The 23,453-nt window shown below is 41.8% G+C and overlaps 1 protein-coding gene and 1 long non-coding RNA gene across 3 annotated transcripts in view; one reads left to right on the top strand and one right to left on the bottom strand.

Moving 5' to 3' along the window:
• The window catches only part of LOC100742821 (alpha-2B adrenergic receptor), a 131,354-nt gene that overhangs the window by 34,005 nt on the left and 73,896 nt on the right, over positions 1 to 23,453 (bottom strand). The gene's annotated exons all lie outside the window — the stretch shown is intronic.
• Positions 1 to 23,453, top strand: part of LOC117151331 — a 63,758-nt gene that overhangs the window by 6,834 nt on the left and 33,471 nt on the right. For both annotated transcript variants that reach the window (XR_004461164.1, XR_004461165.1), the window contains exon 2: positions 918 to 1,088. This is a non-coding gene — a long non-coding RNA (uncharacterized LOC117151331). The remainder of the gene's footprint in view (positions 1 to 917; positions 1,089 to 23,453) is intronic.

Consider the following 23,453-nt stretch of genomic DNA (forward strand, 5'->3'; position numbering starts at 1 on the left):
GCTAAGGCTCGCGAATTCGCCACGGGCTACGTTCCTCGAAACGTTCGCTAGTTGCCACTTCCACCCCTTGTCCGTCTTCCATCCTGTTCCCGATCACTCACACGGCTGCTCCCTTTCGCATCCTGTTGCTTTCCGCCCCCTGAATTCTCGTACGCCCACTCTCCAGCAAGGCACAAAGCGCAACTATGAACCGCAGTCCCTGTATGCTGGTCTGATTAGTCCGAAGACCGATTCGAATCGAGTGAAATTGTTTCACGAATTATCGGAGAATTCCTTTTAGTCAAAACGAGATACATTGGCTTTCCTCTCGGTGGTGCAAACACAAGGTTTTTTTGTATAATTTTAAAATGGAAACCTGCATGACTCACAGGGAGCTATCAAGGGATATATAGTTGGCTTTTTATGGTTCTTTTTTGGGGAGCGTTATCAAGGTAACCGTTGTTTACTTTTACGGAGCAGCTTCTTTTTATGGTGATCGTAAAATGTCTGGAGCTCGTCGGAGTGACACACCGAACACGAAGAGCTATGTGTCTCTTGGGCTGGTAAACACGGTTTTTGTAATCCTTCGATAGGAATCATTCAGACCGGGTTCCGGTCCGAGTATAAAAAATGTATGTCGAGTTGAGGGTTGCCTGAATGGCTCTATTCCCGAGAAAGTACGTTGCTGTAAAATAATCCTTTCAGAAAACGTATATAGTCTGTCTCTAAAAAAAACTTTACCTCTATAACTTATCGGAAAAGACACTTTCAACGATACTTTAAAAAATACAGCAACGTTTTTATTCGAAAAATCTTACGAACGTCTTGGAAGTTGAAGTACCACTCGAAGGAGTCATGGTTAACTTTAAGCGTGTAGAAACTACTTGAGATGAACACAAAGCGCATCTGTCATGAGTAACGCCTCGATCTCCTTTCAGACAGTTCTGCACGGGGAAAAACGAAAGACGGTGGAACGTGCGAGGAGATACTGTCTTCCAAAAGAAATTAGTAAGACAAAAGGAACAATTCTACTTTCAAACGATCTCTACTAGAGAAAACAACGACCTGGACTCAGCGTAATTGCATTCTTCCCTGGCGACTCGGTGCTGGTAAGTAACTATCTGAGCGCCAAGAAATCTCGATTCGCGGTTTATTCGAGACCTATTTTTACCTCACCATCGTCGCAGCAATTGGAACGCGTCCGGTCGGCTAATTCGATCTGCGAACATTTGGTTTCATTGCGCCATCACCGCACCAGGATATAACCAGTAACGTACATCCTAGCAGTAGGAAGCGTACTCGCGTTTACGTTCGCGAATGTAATTTAATTCGTCCAAGAATTCTCTCGTTTCTCCTCTTACGCGCCCTCTTTCTCCTGACATTCCTGGCTAATGGAGGAACTTTTCTAAACCAAATCTCCAGGACTCTTCTTGACGTTCTTGTTTCCTCTGTTCGTACTTCATATCGCCGGTTCGCTACAAAACTGACACGACTAAGGAAAATTAATTTTCAGGAAATTAGTTTAGATCTGCATAAAAAGCACGAAGTTTAAATTGGAAAATTATTAATATCGGTCGTTCGGGGATGAACGAACGCTACTTTTCGTAAAGAAGAAGATTGTCTTTCAAGCCTTTACTAGATTCCTTTCAAATTGATTTTACTTTAAAGTTTCTGCACTTGATACTATGTTTTCTGTAAACTACCCTCTAAATGTGAATCATATGGTGAAAACTGGTTCAAGCTGTCCGATACAGGGAGAAATAAGTGTTCGCGAAGTATCGAGGTTAAAAAAGAACTGTTCTGCTTGCCTCGTTTTATCTCTCACGTATATTATATTCGAGGATGCGTTGCCCGATATCTGGCGACGAGTTATCTTTTAAGACGCTTCCGGAGACCTTAGTTCTACCCCGAAAATCCGGATACGTTCAATGCTCTGTAATCCTTCGGTAAATACGTGCCTTTGTGGAAAACAGGAAACATGTGAATACAGGTAAAGCCGATTTAATCTTCAACTTCCCTTCAGACCCGACGGAGTAGTCTCAGAAACGAAACTCAGAGTTGGTTGTAGAGGTAGTAAATCTAGCTACGTTAAGTAGCCAGGCACACCATCTACTTCGTGACCATGAATCCGGTTCACGTTCTTCGTCATGACTTTCCACATAGTCGAGGAAAATATACGCGTTCCTAACTTGCCTCTTCTCTATCTTTAGCTTTGCATTATTAACAAGTCCTCGTGAATTATGGAATTGAAACAAGGAAATATCAGAGAGTTTGTTACGACGTTTGTACACGAGCAACTAATTGGCATTCCAATCCAGGGATTCGACGACTGAAAGTAGTTTAGCTACTTTCCATCCAGTTTTACGACAAACATCACGCTATTGCCTAGCCACCGTATGCTAAGGAACGATGTACTTTCTAAATGCAATGCTTCGCAGAAGGGGACATATATTGCGTACGTTCCCTGCGGTTGTAACGTCCGAATCATAAACCCAGTTAACGGTTTGCAGCGCAACGTTGACGGAAGCGACGCAATCGATAGGGCAACTTCATCCCCACATAAAAAAAACCACTGAGATGCTTTACGACACCGCGTAGCAATCCTTACTTCCAACATTTACGATCTGTGATTATTTCTAGAAGTAACTCCACTTTGCAGTTATAGTAATTCTTGCATAGTAACTAATCGACTACTAAAATGTTTGTTGTGTACGATTTTTCTATGAACGTACCTCGATTTTGACTTTTCGAAAGTTTTACCATGTATTCTGGATCGTCATCTTGCATGAACATGTAATTCAGATTCATCGACTTTTAGCTATCCAGATCAGTTATTATGTTTTATGCGAGATTCGCAAGTGTCTTAATACTTATTACGAATCTAATATTTATATCGAGAAATGAATCGAATAGCCAAAAACAATTGCCCAGTATAATATTTTTACCATAATTCGATGGTCGGAGGCTGTCTATAAAATTTATGGGGAATCCCTCTTCAAAGGGCAAAACGAAAGCAATATTTGTTCGAAGACAGGTCGGGTCTTCGATTTAAGCAACGAGAGCCCGGGGCTATTAAAATGGATTTAGCCGCGTTCCGCAAGGGGTTCGAAGTATCTACCGGATCCGGTGTTACGTGTGCACTTTTGCGCCGAGAGACGTTTCAGTTAATGACAGTGCATTTCTGTCGAGTTTAATGCGAGCTCAGTGTGAGATTTCAGCAAAATCCGGCGCAATACGTTTTCTTCTCCAGTGCCACACGTCTCCTAGATAGCCCTAGTGATTTTCCACGATTTCGTGTGTACGCTGTTTCCATTCCCCGCTTATCGTGCTCGATCTCCCTCCCTCCCTTTTCTTCCTTTCCCTTTCAAGAAGAAATTGTGTCTCGCGTTTTCTTGCCATTCGCAAAGCACTTATCCAAATGCACGTTCCACCCGTCGAACTCGCGAATACGAAGGCAACGAATAAGGCCGATTCGCTTCTTTTGCGCGAATGCCGTCATCGTAAAACTAGGTTGCGGATGTACCGTATAAGTGGCTGTTCGTCCCAACGTTTTCCCAGCGTGGGGATCCAAGCTTTTGCTTTTTACCGAGTTCACCGGTCGATTTTCTCCTTCTAGAATACTGGCGAATACCATCGAGAAACTGAGAGTTCAATGGTGAAACAGTGCAGACGCAATGGTTCCTTTTGCTCAATGAACCGAACAATTCTTGTCGTTATTTTTGATCCACAGCGAGAAATTATCACCGGTCACAGGCGGTGAACAATGACCTGTAGAGAATGGGGAACGCGGTTTCTTTCCGCGCAACTCGTTCCAGCAATATCGCGTAATGGGACGTTTGGTTAGCCTGTCGCTATTTTTGATAATGACATCGAACTTTAGCCAGATATGCAAATCGTCTGTCACACGTGATATATACAGAGCAGAATTTTCCAATTCTCCCTACCGTTGTTGCGTAATGTTCTTTAAGCGCTGCTTATTTGTAACATCTATAATTCAACTGTCTTCCTTACGGTCCAACCAGCAAGATACGATGCATGAATTTTCCTCCATCGAGTTTATACCAGTCGGGCTACGCTCCAATCTTCTAAGCATCGTCTAAATTCTCTTTGAACGTAGTTCTCGTATTTGTATATCTTGGCCGCGGTGCACGCTACGATTCGTAGTTACAAAGCTATACATTGCGTCTCACTGGATGTTCTTTCAGCAAAAATCCTTGGCTCGTCCGAACGCACTGGACTGCGCATCGAGTCCAGAAATTCGGGGTACCGAAATAAATCTCTGCGAAATGACTATGAACAGGAGTATGCATATACGTACAATGTAGAATAGGATGAGATAACCAAGCGATAGAGTTGCAAACAATTCCTAAGTGATGATCGAGTGAATGTTTAGACTAGGATAAAGATATCAAGTAAAGAATGATTCGTACAATTCACATGAACGCGTGGTCTGTCACGTTGGCTGCACGTGATAAGAAGGTGTACTGTATGAGCGGTCTGCCAGAATTAAAGAGATATTTGCAACAACGAAAACGAAAATCGACCTAATTGAAATTGATCTTTCTTTATTAACTTTTAGCACCGATTCTACAAATTTCTGCTTGAGAAATGGCCCGCTAACTGGTTAAATTACGTACACGATAAAGATTAATTAACACGTTAGTTACTATAGTGGATTGTAACAAAACGTGTATCATAAATCTTTAATAGTGCGGTATATTTTTATCGCCAGCGATAAATATTTGACATATCTTTTTAATCAAACACGACAGTTATATATACTATATATATATTCATTTATTCTGCAACTTAAAATAAAATCCAAGTTTGGTAACGAAGATATTGGATAATAATTGATCGATCGTTTGTACGTACCCAAAGTGGAAGTTCCGGAAACAGCTGCCCTTGCTTCCATTGTTAAATCGATATTCTTAATGTCAGTGACAATTTAAACGATCGTAAATTGAATTGTCGGAACTACTAAATTACCTAAAGTACTCTACGTTAGTAACGATTTACTATTATAACTTTTCGTTCTTTTCCTAATAACGCATGCAAATAATAACTTTGATGTGGCAATAAATAGTACCTTCTTACTGCAGTGTCTACACAAGCGAGTCTCAAATTTATAAGACAGTCGTAACAATATCTTAATTTATTTATTCTCGAATCATCGTTTATTCGAATCCTCGAACTTTGCACACTTTCTGCGTGAAATGTAACCCGTTTGTTGGCCATGTGCCTATTTTCATTGATCGTATTCGAAACCGTATACGCGTGTCGGGAAGTATTAGTTTCGCGAAATGCGATTCAATTTTGAACGGAACTGGCGTGGAAACGGCGGGAAAGCCATCGTGAATTTGGAATCTGTCGGGTAGCTGGTAGTTGGTGATCCATTTGCGTCGTTCCAGAGGAATCGGCGCATCGTGGTCGGACACGTTTTCGACACAGAGGCCAAGGGGAGCCGTTTCGCAGCATACCGGCACCGTCACGGCGAACAAATGGAAAGCGTTTCCGTCGATTTAGGTCGGGCTGCCATGCCGACGTGAATAGCTTCGGCCACCGACAAACACGCTTTATCCGGGGCCACGATTAAAGAAGCGGCTTTGTTCGAATGAATAGAAAGAGCGGCAAACGCGAGTTTCTTACAGAAAAATGTTCCTGGATCTCGAACTGTTCTCAGAGACCTCGAAGCTCCGATTCAAATTTTCGGCCAGATTGAAACGCCTTTCTTTCTGAGTTTTCTCGCGACATATATCGAACTTTCTCCTTTTTAATCCTTTGCGACAGGAATCACGCACATTCTGGCCACGAGTAGTTGGATATCTGGTGCAATTTCGATCAAAACGTTGATATCTTTGTTCTATCGCATTTTCCATGTAAGAATTACATCGGAACACTGTACTTCTAATACAACCGTAGAAGAACGTTTGTTATCGATTATTATTTTATCGTACACAAATTATCGATATCTTGAGTTTTCTACAATTTTTGAAGCTTTTCTCCGTTTTTTTAAGGCAAGGGAAGTACTTTCATTTTCCCTGTGTAAATGTATATAGGTTAATAGCGAATTGGTATCGTTTGAATTGAAATTTCTGTAGAACACGAAAGCTTCGATCGAAGTGAATCTTATATAGAAGAGAAAATTTTCCTCAAGCAAATTGGAACTTTCCCGTAAACTTTCTTTTAAATAAAATCATCAAGGATATTCTTCGATCCTTAACCAAAGGAGTAAACAACCTAATGTAATTGAGTGTGTTTAAATAGAAGTAGGTAAGTCGATCATCGTTATTAGACTGGAAAATCCTATTTCACTCGGCAACTTCCTCAATTTCAATGGAAACAGCTTTTTCTTCGGCGCTCCGTGCCTCTTGCGGAATGAAACGAAGAACGAGAAGTCTCGCGGCGTTTCTTTTTCACTAGCAAACAAGTTTTAGCCACGAGCTTCAGAGACACGTCCAACTTCCTTCCATCAGCAAGAATAAAAACGCTTTTACCAATGAAACAGCGTTTCCTTAAAAAAGAAAACAGCGGTTTCACGATGATACAAGAGAGACTCGAGTCGTTGATTACGCGAAAGAAAAAGTCGTTGCGTTTCGACATGACTGAGAATTATTCGCTAGTTAACCGTCTGTCTGGCGGAATCGTAAAATTTCCCTGCGTTTCAGAGGCGTAAATCTGGGCGGGATGAGAATGGAGGATCGAGGAAGAAAATAAAGTAGCTCGATAATACTATAATTCGTGCACCGGTGCAACGGCCAGGAGCAAGGGCCGCAGCTTCGAAAGTATCGAAATTGGACGAAAGAAGTTATTTTTCCGAGACGCTATCTGGAAGTCACTCTGACGAGTTTTAAGGAACCGATGCTCCACTGAAAGTTCCACAATTTAGCCAGTTCTAGGTGAATTTAGAGACCGGAGAGAGCTGCCATTTGGTTTAACTGTCGGAACTTTGATGATACTTTTAATTACTTTCACTCGTTTCTACAAGGACTTGGCGTTGCTTTGTGCTCTTCTTTAAAGATAACCACATTATTAATGTATCGTAAAAGTAAGAGTATCATTTTTCCTTTTTCATGTTCTTTTCCTTAATTTCTCTTTCTGTCGTCGCCACTTTTCATTCATATCGTTCCGCTTGAAACGAAAGGTGAAAAAGGAGTTGCCCGTGCTGCCGGTTGACCTTCCTTGAATAGTATCTATTAACCCGAAAGTTCCCGCGGGACGCGTTATTTAAACTCTGTTCTCGTTCAAAAATCTTAGTTTAGAAGTATCGCAGCCGCTATTCAATTTGCATGTTGTAAATGAAATCGTTGCTTGCACACAGCGTGAGGGCACACGCGGAATGGTGCGTGGGTTGAATTTACTCCGAGTTGTTTCTAACCAAATCCGGTGAAATTAAACGAATTGGTTAGAACGATCATAGGGGTGTTAATTCGCGCGTTCATCAAAATTTATATAATCCCCGTGGTCTCGCCGCGAAAAGCACAGTAATTCTGATTAAAAATTTAGTTGTCTGTTCCCTCGCCGAGAATCATCGCTCACCGGTTTATCTTGTATCTGGAATGTCGATCTTCCTGCTCATCCGCCATATTCCAGCCAGTACAGTAGAAAAATCACGGTTCTTCTTCTTTTCTTCTTTTTATCGTGTCAATTCCCTGGCGTCCCCTCTGTCCTTCCTTTATTCATTTTTATACCTTTGAAAATCTCCTATGGAAGTGCTCGACGTGTAATTACTCGCCGGTTTCGGCCTACCCGCCTGATGCCGTAGATTGTGTAAAGCGCGAGATATTCCATTCAGGAGAAAAATCAGCTCGCGACTTGCTCGAAACTTTATTCTCCCCCATGCCCCGCCCTTCGCTACGGCTCTTTTATTCTCCGGACGCGTTCCTTCCATCCGCCATCGTCTTTTCCTCTTATTGCATCTCTCACGATACGACGAATTCCCCACAAAATCTGCTCCCCGGTGATTCATTAATTTTCCTTCCCTTTGTTTCTTCGCGTCCCCATGTACAATGTGCTTCCTCTGGAACGATCATTATGACCCAGTATTTACAGAATAGATTTTCAGGCGGGGAAAAATGTAGAAAAGATACGATACACTCGAGCCACCGTGTCGTTCCATTTAATCAACCTTTTCTCTTACGAAGTATCCGCTATAAAGAATCTCTTCCTGTTAATTTACTCAATTTCGTCAAGCTTAATGGCCCTCCGTCCCGTCGATACCAGCCCCCGGTTTAAGTGCGCGCAAGCACGGCCCTTTCCTTCTCGCTACAAATCATTCTCCTCCTACCTCTTGCTCACCTGAGGTCGGTCGACGTCGAAAAAGAAGCGACTCCGGTTAGACGCTTAACAATGGCTTCTCGGCGTGAAAAGAAATTAAACATCTTGAAAGCCGGCCGAGGCTGCAACGATAAAAGGGCAGGCGATCTTGTCCGCGTAATAAATGAAAGCCACCGACATGATAAAGCAGAAAATATCGCGCGGAAATACACGGCGAGCGGACACGGTTCGCTAACTTAGCTTTGCCACGTTTAGTGTGTATAGTTTATCGAAGGCGGCGCGTGAGGAACGTCGCTTAGAAAGCTTGGCGAAGAAACAGCGCGGTCGTGCAAACGGAATGGGAGTACGAGAGGGGAGGAATAAAAAAAGAAAAAAAGAAACGTTAGGAAGAGGAGAAAAGAGGCGAGAAAGGCGAGTCGAGCGATCGCGGTCTCGAGATAAAAGCCGTGTGTTGCGCGGTGGCAGGGAACTCGGAGAAAAGAGGTTGCGGCCGAGGAATCGATTCACCCAGCGGCCACTCGAGAACGATTTTGCCCCCAGAATCCTTAACCATGTTAAATGGTAATGCAAGCAATAATTCCGCCATGAATAACGGAACACTCGAACGCGAACTTTTAAATCGTGACCGGAAAAATTCCCGGATATCTGCCTTCCAGCCTGAGTCTTCCCTTCGTGTCGTCCGTTTCGTTCGCGATGAACGTGCCACGATCCCTCTTTTCACTCGCCCCTCTTCCACGACACGAAACGATTCATCCTCGAGCAGGAGAATTTCTTCGCCTTGCCTCGTATATCTCCCACTATCTTCTTCTCTCTGCGAGCTGTTTATTAATGTCGGTGAATCGATGCGACCGTGCTGGATTCTCGATGCGACTGCCATTCAATCGGGTCGAAAACGAAGCGAGGGTGAGGCTGCTTTCAGTACATCTTGTTGTTATTCTCTCTCTTTTTATGCTGTTGATTTTATGGTGTTCCCCTATCGCCGGTATTCATTCTGCTGTTCTTATGTCACTCTTTACTCGCTGTAGTTTCTTTTTCATCGCTTTCGACTTTGTTGTCTTTTCACTGGTCGAGTTCGTTCTTCGATGTCTTTCCATTGCTTCTTTATAGCTGCAATTCTTCCCTCTCGCGCTGTCTTCTATTCATATAGTTGCGTTTTTATATCTTCATATTGCTGGAATTCGTCTCTTTATTCTCGCATTGATCTTCTTATTGCTGCGATTATTTTTTGGTAGCATTTGTTTAGAGTTCTTTTCCTTTATTGGGCTTTTTATTACTGTTGCCATTTTTTATTACCGAACGATCCTTTTCGACTTCCGTATTTATCGTATCGAAGTTGGCATTCTTCTCTTTTTATTATTGAAACTTTCTTTTCGTTTGGTATCCTTTGGTCCAATTTGGATATTTAGCCATTTAACGCTTTAATTTTGGAAGCTTCTTGTTCTAAGCGTCGTTGCACGAGTATCGTCGTAGGAGAAAAAGCACGACGTAAATGTCATTCTGTAGTTCATTTCAAGAAAAGATGAAGACACTTGCATATTGCGATTATTTTTAGGTCATGACCGATCTGCTCGTTCATTTTCTCTGGCGACGATTTATTTTATGTAAATTAAATTATCATGGCGCACGCCAATTATAATTCGCTCTCTTCCTTTTTCTCATATCCTGTATCTGTTGCGTCGCGCTCTTGTTCGTCGGGTACAATGAAAAAGTTCGTCTGGATCAGTTTAGCGTCATAGGCTGATAACGAAACACGAGTGACGCGAATAAAACCACTGTTGTATTAATCACACCGATGTTATTTCGGCCAGTTATCGGTTGTTTTGCACGATTCGCAGATTCCCCGTACGATTTTTCCAGCTATTCATGACGCGTAAAAATGTCCAACGGTTTGCAACGAATCGAAACAGCGAAATGTGGGCCACGATTACACGAACAACACACGACGATCGTATTCGCGTTCCCAACGATATATATTTTATAATAAGAACATGGCCGCGGCGATCTCACGAACTTAAAGGACGCGAACGTTGACGGGGGAAAAATACGAAACACGATCCAGCGTACCAACTTCAAAACTTCACGGTACATTTTTCTCTATTTAACCCCCGAGAAAATTGCCGTGGTCTCACACCTACGCTTCAACGACGGCACAAATACTTAATGGAGTGTGAGAACTTTTACCCATACCGCTCCGTGTGCACGCTGCGCCGCTTTTCTAATTTCTGTCGTCATTATGACCTCGCAACTTTTTTTTACACCTTATGAGAGAATGCACGCTACGATCTTAAGTACTTTTGCGAAACGATGCGTCGAACTCGAGGAAAAAACGGTCTCGTTCGAGTTTTCCAACGGAAACAGCCGCGTGATACAGCTTCCTTGCGAAAATTTATATTTCTTTTTATGTTTCTTTTTGGATCGTTTCGTCGGAACGATACGTCCGCTTTTACACATCGAAATTTTCGTAAACGGGATAGGGGATTGCTTTTTGAATCGTTTGGCACAGTTAATCGACCGATAAATTTCGTTATCGCGACGCTTCTCTACGTTGCCGTGAATCAAACCGGCGCGGCCCGTGGCAACGATTGATATTCATGACAGCCATCGTGTATCGTGAACTCTGTTCTTATAAATTTCCCGGGCAAGATGAATTATTCGTATACACGTAGTGAGCGTCACGCATGCGTGCTCGCGGCCGCAGCGTTCCCATTGTGATTATTGCCCTTCCGGGCGAATTGTTATCGCGGAAGGACGAATGCAAATGAAGAAACAGCACAGCGGGGTAGTTCCGAGTTGAACTGCGGAAAATTTTCATACATCTGCATAGGATAAATATTAAAGAAAGAGGTGAAAGGGAAGGGGAAGTGGGATGTAGCGTGCCACTAGTGCCATCTGCCACTGTGCACTCCATCACCTTTTAACCTTTCTATTTCCTCCGCTTACAACACCAATGACGTATCGAAAGTGGAATATTTATCGATATATGCAGCTTGCTCAAAAAACGTTTAACCAATTTTTGTTTTTTTAATAATCTATAACCTCGTCCGTAGACACGCAGACATATGCAGGTTTGGTACGGAACACGATGATTGACCTAGATTGGTAGAGAATGGATCAATCACTTAGAATTATGTATTCAAATAAGATTCAACATTTTTTAAACGTCTACTAAACATTTTCGTGTCCGATTCGTAATAATACGTGTACATTACAAAGAAACGCAAACTTCTTTCTCTCCTCTACTTTCGACATTTTTCGGCTAAGCTTCTGTTAGCGTAATGTCTGCGAAACAGGTTTACGTAAAAGCACCCTGTCAATTATCGTCGGAAACGTGGATAAACACAGAACACGTGCCACGATTGCGTTCTTCGCACTTGGCGCACGTCACTCTCTTCATTACGCGGCCATTAACTTTACATGGAACGCTCTCTATGGCTTTTACCTGTCTTCAACCACGTTTTGCCATTACGAAAATGTACGAATTTTGATTATAACAGGAATACTCGCGATTCAAAGATAGAATGGTAGCATCGTCGTGGTAGCTTTCGCGGTCGTACGAGCTGGCACCGAATAGCAAGCACGTTCATTAGTTCTTCAATTACTCTAATTAATCGAGTTTAATATCAAAAGAGGAACAAAGGGAGGATGCATCTGCACGACAGCGAATAAAACGGGACGGCGTTAGAGCGTTGAAGCAGGGAAGGTTGAAACATGAAAGGTATGTGACGTGTGTACGAAAAGTTCCTCGACCGGCTAATGAATATTAACTGATATCATTTGCATGCCTAATGAGAAAGATCGAAACGAATGCGTAGATGCGAGATGCGTACCAAAGTTTCTATCAGGAGAAACGTTAAAAACGTCGTATCGTACAAATGCCGTTCTAATAATTATCGCTTATTGTTGAAAAAATTAAATTACAAAAGAGGACTGGAAGCTTCAAAGACACATCTATATAAATAAGATTGATGCCCGTCATAAAATATCCTCCTCGAATCAGTAAATTCTATTTGAAACATGTATTCAATTAACGAACAAATTGTTGCACAAGTAATTAAATGCAAATGTTTAAGCATAATACTTATATTGTTTTGCACACAGGAAAGGAACTCAAAGCTTGTAATTCAGAGGAAACTATAGAGAAATTCCGCCGTGCGAAGTACACTTCAGAAAAGCGACTAAAAGACAAGTTTCTTTCTCGTAGGAGCGGCGAAGGAACAATCCATCGCAAAAAAAAAAAAGGAAGAAAGGAAGAAAGCCCTCTCGGCCCCTGTAAATCAGCTTTACCTCTGGGCGTTGGGCTTTTCTTCAACCTCCACGCTCGTCTCTTTCTTCCTCTATTCCCTCTCTTGCTTCCTCTTTCCCATAGAGAAGCGATCAAATTAAGTTCTCGATCGATTCACGTTTCTCTTCTTACCCTTTGGCTTTTCCATCCTCTCTCTCTCTCTCTCTCTCTCTCTCCCTCTCCCTCCTTCTCTCTTCTTACTTGTCTCACTCTTGCATCAACCGTGCGTACGTGTTCTTCTCTCTCTATTTTCCAGCGTATTTCTCTCGTTCTCGTTAGGGTCGTGTCTCGTGGCTTCGGCCCATACCTCCTTCCTCAGTTTCCGATTACCGTTAAAGTGCAATTCATCCCCCGATTGATCGACTGGTTGCACCGTAATCCGTTTCCATTTTCCTCTTTATCCTTCTTCCCTTGTTCGCGGCCACCCTCCCCGCAAGCCAAACGGAACGGCGCTTCTCCTCGCGAAGGGATGTAAGGTTAATAACCGCGATATACTCTTCGACCTTAACGCGAAGGGTGAGCGTGCAACTCCGTGCGAAAGAGTCGCACGATAGTCCATAAAAGAAATTTAATAGTTCGATAGTTCTTGTTAAGGAATTCAGGATTTTAACTGTGGATATTTGTCTATATTTTTATGAATATAAGTCATTTTGTGTACTATATTTTTGTACCTTCAAATTTCTCATAAATGCATAAAAATCTATAAACTAATAAGCACATACTATTTTATAAGCCCTTAGAGATATTTTGCACGAAGCTTGAATAATATTAATAGCAGTACGATTCAAATACTTTTGCTTATTATTATCACACCGCGTACAGCATTCTGTGCACATCACACATATATCTTTGTACCTTCAATTTTTTCATAAATGCATAAAAATGCGGGAAAATTTGCAATCTGATACACATTTATAAATTTTATAAACCCTCAGAGATATTTTCCACGAAATTTGAATAATTTTAATGGCAATGCGATACAAGCAATGGTACAATTTTAATATTGGATATTCCAAATTTTGATTACTTTTAAGGTAATTAATTTCCAATATCCTGTCGTTTATTTTTTGCATATTAAAATCAATTAGTACAAAAATCTCAATTATTTCAGCTACTCGAGCAGTTCTGAGCAATTAAATTTAGATCATAGATCAGCGTGAGACGGCCCGCGTACGATAGAGTAACTTTGTTCCCTCCAAGTTTCCATTTCAACCAAACTCCCGTGAGTCTTACTTTCAATTTCCTTCAGATAATTCCTGTGAAATAATTGATCGTTTTGTAATCAAACTGCGCGACTACGATATTTCATCGAGGAAAAAGGAAGTTTGATTTTCTATTTCTCGATATCGGTTTCAAGTTGTACGACGTCATTGTTCGACGATCGTGGAAAAACAATGTCACTATCGTTCCGGGGAACGAAATCGTTTTTCTTGGTAAAATCCAGTTTTTGTTTCGTAAAGAAAGAAGCCTCCGACGTTGTTCGAGGATATGTAGATTTGAGAGGACGCTCGAATTTCCGACAACGTCGCACCGATCGCGTTTTATTCGCAAAAAGAGATGCACCCGTGTCCCGTCCAATAATCCATGGAAACATATTTTCCCGAAGCATATCGTGCAGCTGTGACACGCGGTTTGGCTACGGCTTTCGTGCGACACCTTCAACGATGTTTCGTGATGTATTGTTTGAACCGACTAACTCGTTGGAATTAAACGTGAATTTTCATGAAATCGAAACGCACACTGGTTCGCGTAAGTATCTTCGAACGCTTACCATAGAAAACTTTTACGAATATATTATATACGTTCTAGGAAACTTTTTGAAATTTTATCAGCATTGTAACGAAACACGAGCGTCGTGATTATAGTGATAAAATTGAAAATCTATCTAGAAATGTATATAAAAATTACAAGATATTTATCGCACACAAATAGATACGTATTTTAATAAAAAAAATTAATATACAGCGCGAATAGCCATCTTAGAAATTAATCATTGTCTACGTAAACCTACCATCGAGAATTAATGATAACCAGAACCAGAAACTGGCAAACCACATATTTGTCAGGACGAAATTGAGTCATTAGTAATTTTCCATCATCGAGAACTTTGTTCTATCTTCGATATCTCGATCATTTAAGATATTCACGAGATTCTGCTTCACGGGAAACTTCGACTCATTTTCGTCCACCAACTCATTACGTATTCATTAATCATCGCGAGTTCCTTCTGATTAGGCCTTCAACACGTTACAACAATGATATGGTTTCGAGGTAGAATTCAAGAGCGCGTTAACTCTGCAGAATCGGTCGTCCGGTTAGGAAGTGAGCGACGTCGGTTTCGTAGCGGCAGCAAACGGCTCGCTTCCGGCTTGGCTCTCTACTTCCGTGTCCAGTTCCGCTTGCAGTTTCCGCTTTTAATAGCTTCTGGCCAGTTGCCCGTGGTCAACCCGCAGGAGGACACGAGGCGTTGAAGAGTGAAAGGAACAGGTGTTGCCCTCCTCGAACTACAACTCCAGATCTACTACCCTCTTTTTCGTCGGTTCTGTGCCTGTGGTGTACGTTTTTCCCCGTTGCACAGCGCAGTTTGAGGATATTTAGTATCGAAATACGATAGTAATTTTTCATAAGGAACAATTTACCAGATAGAAGTATTTTCAGGTCTTCGAAACATTCCATTAAATATAAATAAAGTAACGTTAGTAACGACGATTGAATATATTCGCAAATTCGAGTGAAAATCTTGATGAAGGATCATTTTCTAAACAGAAATACCCCGACTTGTTTGAGCTTTTGTAACGGAGCACGTGGTGATAATTCAAATGAATTATTAGAAGATAATTTATTCAACTTTAAATATGTTACATGGAAACATTTTCAAATATTTGAAAATCTGCGATAGGGCAATATTCGATTAACATTCGCAAACTTTCTAATCATCAAAAAGGCACGATCTCTAAATCTCCTCTCCGTAATTTTATCTCTGCTGCAACTCAGCTTCATCACATCCACTTTTCCATCCAATTTAAAGTTGTCAAATCCTAACCAATCACCGCCTACAATCCAAACACACCTGCAACCACACCCACGTATTCTACAAGCAACGAGAGATAGATCTATGTAGTTAGTCCGAAATTCGTGTCATACTTTTAGATATCATATCATGTGGGCTTTGTACTGCAATCTATTGCGAACTCTGCGTCGCTTTGTTTCATTCTATTGTATCGGATTCGCATTAGTAAAGAAACTGAAATCAGCTTTCAGAAAATTACCACGAAATATCCATCAAATTCTATCAAATCGTGATAATACAATGAATAGTAATGAGGAATCAGAAAGTTCGAAATAACAGTTTCAGCTATTTAAATGGATTGTAGAGTCGAATTTAATATTAATTTTTTTCAAGATAATTTATGGTAATACACGATGAAATTGTTATTATAGATTGAAGGTAGAAGTTAGAGTTTCGAGATGTTGAACATCGAAGCATTGAAATTAGTCAGTTAGTGAGTTAATTCTCTTGCAAGATGAATTTTAAATGGAATTATTTAAATCGCAGCTTGCGAACTTCGGACAGAAGCAGGCTTTATTTGTGAATGTTGCGAAAGCATCGCGAGAATACGCTCGTTAATTTCACACGAAACCGATAATAATGTTGGTTTGCTTTCCATAACGGTCCGTAATCAGTCAGTTTTCAATTAGCGAAATGAAATCAATCGGCCGTCACTGCGCGTGCCATTGTCAACGCTCGATGGAAAAAGCACGATCGCGTGGACGTTATAAATATTTCTCTTTCCACGATGCCAAGAAATACTGCAACCGCGCCATAAAACATTTACAATTCAGATATCTTGCAGAACTTGGAATCAACTTTGTCGGCTATCTAACTCGTTTGTATACGTATTTCTCCCTGTCGTGTTTCTTGAAGAATTTTCTCCACGCACTTTTGAATTTTCATTTCGTTGCCTCCTGCACATATACGCCATCGTTCATAAGTGTGCGAGCACATTGATCGATTTGCAACAACAGAATGTAAATTTGACCAAAGTGTACAAATTAATGTTACTACAAGCAACGTCTATTATCGTTTCGTGAAGTCACTTGATTATAAGTTTAAACTACCTATTGAAAAGAAGTATCTGTAATACCATTATAATTTTCACACCGTCATTTACTACTATCATTGAAAGTTCTAAATATTTATCACTGACCAATTTTACTCCCTATATCGTTCCCCACCTACTGTATCTACCATCTCGTGAACAGGACATCCCACGCTAAAACCTCGAAAACGTAGGATAAAAATAAGATCTGATCAGAATCGAAATAGGAATCTCCTCTTTAGGGTTTCCCACGCAATGTACGGGGTATCTAACATTTGGTACATTCCCAAGGAAATACATCACCGATGTGTTCTCCCCTTCCGTGGCCTAACGTACACCAGCAAGCAAACAAACACACTGGTGCGCAGAACGCGTGCAAGATAGCCTTCGGCGACCAGTCTATTGTCGGTTCGTTAACGCGACTATGCCAAGACCACGTGCACAACATGTGGGTTGTAGGGATCACAATGATCGAGGTGAAATAAAAAGAAAGATGGGTAAAGGTAAGGAATGAAAGAGGGATAAGAATACCCTATCGTGTACGCGGAAACACGATGGAGGAAAAGGACGACGCAGCGGAATATGACGCAACCACAGTGTCCGGCTGCATCGTGCACCAACATAAAGAGACTCGATGAGCGGGAAAGGCAACGGCATGCTCTATCCCCTTGTCTTTGTGCATAACGAGGAAAGGAGTGCTCCAAAGCGAACGTGACGAAGGGTTTCCCTTGGCGGATAAGCGTAGAAAATGCTGCAGCCATGACACGAAAAGAGAAGATGTTGCAGGGAGGGAAAATGAAGTCGGAGCGGCTGTCGTTGAGTGGCACGTCGAGTCGAAAATGGAACGGCTGGCTGCACTGAGAATTTCTAATGAATATTATCCGGCCGGATCGCTCAATACACGGCGATTAAGTCTGTTTGAGAGCCGCCGTGTATCGCGGCCTCCGACATGGAAAGCGTAATAGTTCGCTGCCTCGGACGTTGCACGTTGCTTTGACGAATATTTGAGAAGGTTGATCCCGGTAACGAGATATCATAGGGTGCACCGATGTTAGAAATTGCGTTACAGTGTCATTCTCGCCACCCTCTGTGGATTTTCAACCGTTTCTTCTGCAAATTTTAACAATTTTAATTAAACAGCCCCATTCCTCCGTTTATTGATGCATATAGCGAATAATTCACCGTTTAAATCCTTCTGCAATTTCTGCTAAGTATTACATTGAATTGCATGGAAATTATTACTATAATATCGAACAGAGAGAATCCTTTATACCTAACGTTTCGAATGGAATAATCACTCTTAAATGATTCGTTAATTTCTTATGATTCTCTGGATTTACTTAAATTTTTATAAATGCCTCGATACTTGTGAACACAGGCTGATGAAAGCTGTACTTCGAAGTAAGCCTAGAGATTTCTGAACAAAGGGTAACGTGATTTTCGTTTCGTACGGTGAATTAATTGGCAGTTAAACAAAGTCTGTGTATCTTTTCACGTTTTGTACGGCGAATTAATCGGCAGCTAAGCGGACTGTGTGTATCTTTCACGGATTTCTACGTGAAAGAGGTTTGGGCGTTGGTTCCGCTGCGCGAAAATTTCATCAGAATCCGAATTATGCTTTTACGAATAGATAAAACTGATAGTTAACGGTGGCCCGGCCGTCTGCGCGGATTAAAGTGAATAATGGCTCTTTCATTAATAATCATACATACGTAAATTACTTTGAAATATCCGGCGCGTGTTCACTGTGGCGATATCGAGCCGGAATGGCCCCATTATTTGTAACGAATATCGGTTAATCCACCTTTGCCACTTCTCTCCGCTTTCCATCACTTTTCTATCATTCCTTTGACCGTCTCTCTGTTTCGACTAATACTGTTCGAGCATGTTGCTTCACTGACTTGGCTCGTTCTCTTCGCGCTACTTTATCGGCGAATAGAGAATAGTCTGAACTCGATCGCAGATATACGTCTGGTTACTTAAACGAGAAAGTGGCCGCTGAATGTAGTGGAATCTGACGTACGCTCCGTCGAATGATTTTCTGTTTCTCCTCAATCGCCAGAGAATACGTATCTTCCGTGATAAATCGCCAGAGAAATGTTTCAAGTGTCGAGTAACGATATCGGTCCCTTTCTATCTTTTGCATAGAAGAAGAGAAAGAAGAGAACAATGCGACGAAACTAGAAGAAGAAAGAAAAAATGATGGAAGGTAGATGGAGTCTCGCTGGTGGAGAAACGTGGAATGGCGATCTTAACAAGCCAAATAGAGTCGATTAAACGTCGTCCTCGTCAAAAGGCAAGAGAGAATGGAACTGAAAAGATGGAAGTCAGTCAGGGTTGAAAATCACGCGGCAAACTACAAGTTTCCAGGCGTGGAAATTTTGTTTGGTCGGCTTTTAAAGTTATAGTCTCGCGGCTCTCAGGCCACACGAACCGCGGGTTATTAAACCAGTCTCCTTCTAGCCGCGGCCGGTTCTCTCCGAGGCGAATGTCAACTCGAAATTAAAAGTTACCCGTTCGAAGAAACTTTCGCCCGGCCATTTATGAAAGCAACTCTCCCGCGGGACTAGCCACGACGCGACAAACAGGTCAAATGAGACCGGGCTACTGAAAGTTGGCGAGGTCATACGTTTTCCTATTTCTACTCCCTCTCTTTCGATGCTCCTTCGTTTCTCTTTGACCGGTGCTCATTGAATTCTAATCAACCTGGAACGTGATCGAAAATAAGGCACCACTGGGTGCACGGCCGAAGTTAATCAATCAGTTTCCACCCGTGGATAAATTTAAGATTCGTTACGAGCGTATTATTAATGTGCGGGTCGGAATCACGAAGAATTAAGAGAAGGGAAGATAGAATTTGTTGTACGGTGGAACAAAGATTGAAAATACAGTAATACAAGTGGTACATTTGACGTACTGTTACCATAAATCCGTTAAGATGTCCTCAAAGTTACAAACAATAATTGCGTAGGGACATTTGTGAAATTCATTAATTTCAAAGAGTTTTATCGTTTCAGCGAGTTTGACAAAAGAGAACAGGGTTATTAAACGTTAATCTTGCTCGTCAACGTTGCTGCGAAGTGATTACGAACTTTTAAAGTGACGCGCTTTTAGGGCACCAAGGGAAGTATTGAGTTTTATGGTGTACACCGGGCCGGTTGTAAATTACCTTACACCCACGTGCGCTGTGCTCGTCGTGGACCGGAGTTTAAACTTTCCTACGATCGAGTGATACTTCAAACCTCGTGTCGCCGGTGCACCAAAGAGTAGAACGTACATTCCCGACTTTAAATCGATTCTATACGTATTGCCAGAGAACCTAACGACGCTAATAAAATCTGATAAAAATCATTCGTCTGTCATAAAATACTCGCCACCATTCGGAAGTACAGCGAGTTACTACTTTCAATTAAAAGGTAACTGGGGTCGTAACGAAATAACGATAACGTTCATTATATGCGACTGCGTTTCCCTATGACCAGTAGTAACGACCTTCGTGCCTGAAGCTTGCAACGAAATTGAAATAAAGGGAGAGGAGAAATAAAAAAAGATAAGAGAAACGTGGATACAGTTTCCATTTTAATTGGCCAGGACAATTCGCGGTCGGCCCACTGTTTTTAGTTATTCATGGAGTCGCGTTAATTTCTATTCACGGGAGAAAATAATCGTTACATGAATAATTCCACGTTTTAAGCCGTACGTTCACGGATGTCAACTTCCCTCGCTTCCTGACTTTGGCTAGGCGGCCTGGCCCACACCGAGGAGAGCTATTCATTAAACATTGCATATCAAGGACGGTGGCGCGCGGCCGTGTGGTCGTTGTACTCTCCTCGGACCACGGATACGCGAAAACACGTACGTCCTTACACGATCTGTATAGAGGATCCCGCTGGCCGACATCACTTTCGTAATTATGCGCATCCATATGCACGCGCTAGTCGCCTCTATATCGCGGTCGCCTCGGTGCAAATGCACCGTGTTGCATGCACAGACGCGTAAGGAAACACGCCGTTCGCGTGACCCCGTCCACTGATGTTCCTTCCATTCGAACGTCAATCGAGACACGCGATATCCTGATATTCCCTTTTGCGGCAGTCTTCTCGGAACACCGGCCCCGCATCGTGTAAGGGGATTGAAATCGATCTGCCATCGCGAAAATTACAATTGTCTTTGCTAAAGGCCTCGGTTTATAACACCGTTAAAACGATCGCTGGTCTTGAAACATGACATTTAGTTTTCCTCTTAGATCGTAACGCGGATACAGAAAGATTTCGAGGGAAGAACACGATAAGTCACACCTTCCATTTCTTACAGGACAGCACTTTTGAAATACGATATGCTATTTACTGAATCTAATCGAATTTCTATTTGGTTCTGAAACTAAATACTATTTTACATCCTCTTCATCATCTGAGAAATATCGCTTGTTTATTAATTGTTAATATTATATTTATAGACAGATATAATCATTCTCTATAATAAATATGTAGTAATAATAATTTATTATTATATAAATTATAATAAAGATATAACAGTGTCTTAGCGACTACACTTTTGGCTTAGGCCTATTAGATTCTCTCCGTGTTTAGCTGTTTCACGTTAAAATTACTATTGCCAGTAGGAGTTTTAAAATTAGTACACAACGTACGACGATATCGACGTCTTTTTTTATTCCAGAAAATATTAAAATAGCTTAATGAAAGTTTATAAATAGATAGGAGGATGAAAGAAAGGAAGTGTTTAACGCGTCATTACATAGTTGATCACGGTATAAGGTTACCACTGTAGGCGAAGGTACTACAGATCGTATCATGGAGATACATATTTCTTGCGGATACATATTTGGTATCCATGACTGAGGATGCCTCGTCAAAGTCGACGTCTTCTACTTACTAGCCTTGTAAACTACCGTTTAAACCACCTCTGTAAAATACCACAATGTAATCTATCTAGTTGCTTTCCATAGACTTTTTTACATTCTAAGGGACTGTATAAAGTTACGAATTTCGGTGTGCGAGTTCTCATGACGCCTAAGTAATATTGCTTTACTCGATCGAATTTCGTATGCATTTACATCGACGTTTTTGAACCGTTAAACAGTAAACAGAGACTCTATAGTCACCCTCTGGAAATCGATTAAAGCTGTCAATAAATCCTTGACAATCGATCCCCTGCTATACAATGAAGCGCGTTCTTCCATGTCTGCACGAATGAACCGAGACAATTTGTTGCCCTTTAATCGGCAGTACGGCGCGCATTAATCACGAAATTACTCGTTACGCGGAACTGAAATGAGAATGCTGATATTCAATGAGGCCGGCGATAGCGTCATTGCGTTTCTCGGTTCGCTTCGCTTCGTTCCAAATACGATTACCGTTTCAAATTCGAGATGCGTTAACTCGTTAAATCTACGATCGGTTTCCAACGATCCGAGTAAAAAAAGGGGGTACAGTTCCCCTGGAAGTATTCGCGATTCCGTTTCGAGCATGACGACTTATCGGTGGCATCTCAGACGATACGAGTTTCGTAACAATATCCACTAGCCAATGATCGGACGAGTATAGCCATTTACATAAAAAGTAAGCTCACGGCGAGATTAAAGTGTTATCTACCACGAGGTTGAAGTGGCTCGTTAGAATTTTTCTTGGCGGAGCCTCTGGCAATAGGCCACGCCGCCTGTTTCTTTTCTCGCTTTGCCGGAAAGGGAGGCTTTCTTTCTCTTCAACGTCCCTTTCTAATTTCAGCCCTAGCTGCAAACCGGCCGGCTGTATGCACTCAAGCTTGCCAAGGTTTGCGAGTTTGCAACGTATACACAATAGAGCAGCGTCTCTCAAACGACCGTCTGGGACAAGTGGTTCTGCTTTTTCTCGCTAGCAAGCTGTTGCATCGTTTCAATATCCTTTCAACCCTCGCACGGTAATATCTCCGGTTCGAGCTAGAAAGGACGACTCTACTTCGAAACAGATTTACTTATACGTGGCCGTGCTTCGTACCTTTCTCGACGTTGCTAAAACTAGGAATAATGTTGCCGTAATTGCACTATTCGCTGCGAATAATCTGGTATCGTGTCCAAACATTCTTATCACGATTTAGCTACGATTACTTTGCCCCGACTCGCCCTTTCACCCTCGAGCATGCAACCGCACCTACTTTCCAGTCTGATCACGAACCATCGTATCCACTCTACACCAAACTCTCGAGGACTGTCGAGGAATCCGAGCAAACACAATCTTGAGGAACGTTAACCGAGTTCGATATTCAGGATCTGGTGTTGCATCGTCGTTTCATCTTAACCGTAATGTCCAACTGTGCACAGAAAAAGTCGATGAGCACGAGAAAGTATAAAACGAACTTCCTTTACCTTCAAGTAATAAATTTAATGCAAGAAGTAAAAACGTATCAGGCAAAAATGCACCGAGATAAAATACATATATCGTTGCGAAAATTCATCTAAATTATAAAGACGGATTATCACCATAAATTAAGTGGGCTGAAATTTTACAAATGCTACGTGCACGGTACAAAGTGAATGGCTTAACAAATATTCTACCGTGTTTCTTGCCATAGTTGAACAACAACCCCCTAATATCTAAACAGGTTCATGAATAAAAAAAAAAGAAAAATTCCAACTATTAATCAATCCAACGTTAAAGTGGCTTGAGAAACCCTGTTCCGGTGCAAGGAGGGTTGGTGGGTAGGCAGGTAGTTACCAAACCGCCTATCAGGCCGAGGACCCACAGGTTGGCGTGACTCGGCGTCTTTGACCGACGTTTCCGCATGAATACATGCGCGCAACTCGGCGGACGGCGTGCTGC

This window comes from Bombus impatiens, unplaced genomic scaffold, assembly GCF_000188095.3.
Source record: "Bombus impatiens unplaced genomic scaffold, BIMP_2.2 scf_0151, whole genome shotgun sequence".
In the NCBI taxonomy this organism is placed as follows: Eukaryota; Metazoa; Arthropoda; class Insecta; order Hymenoptera; family Apidae; genus Bombus; species Bombus impatiens.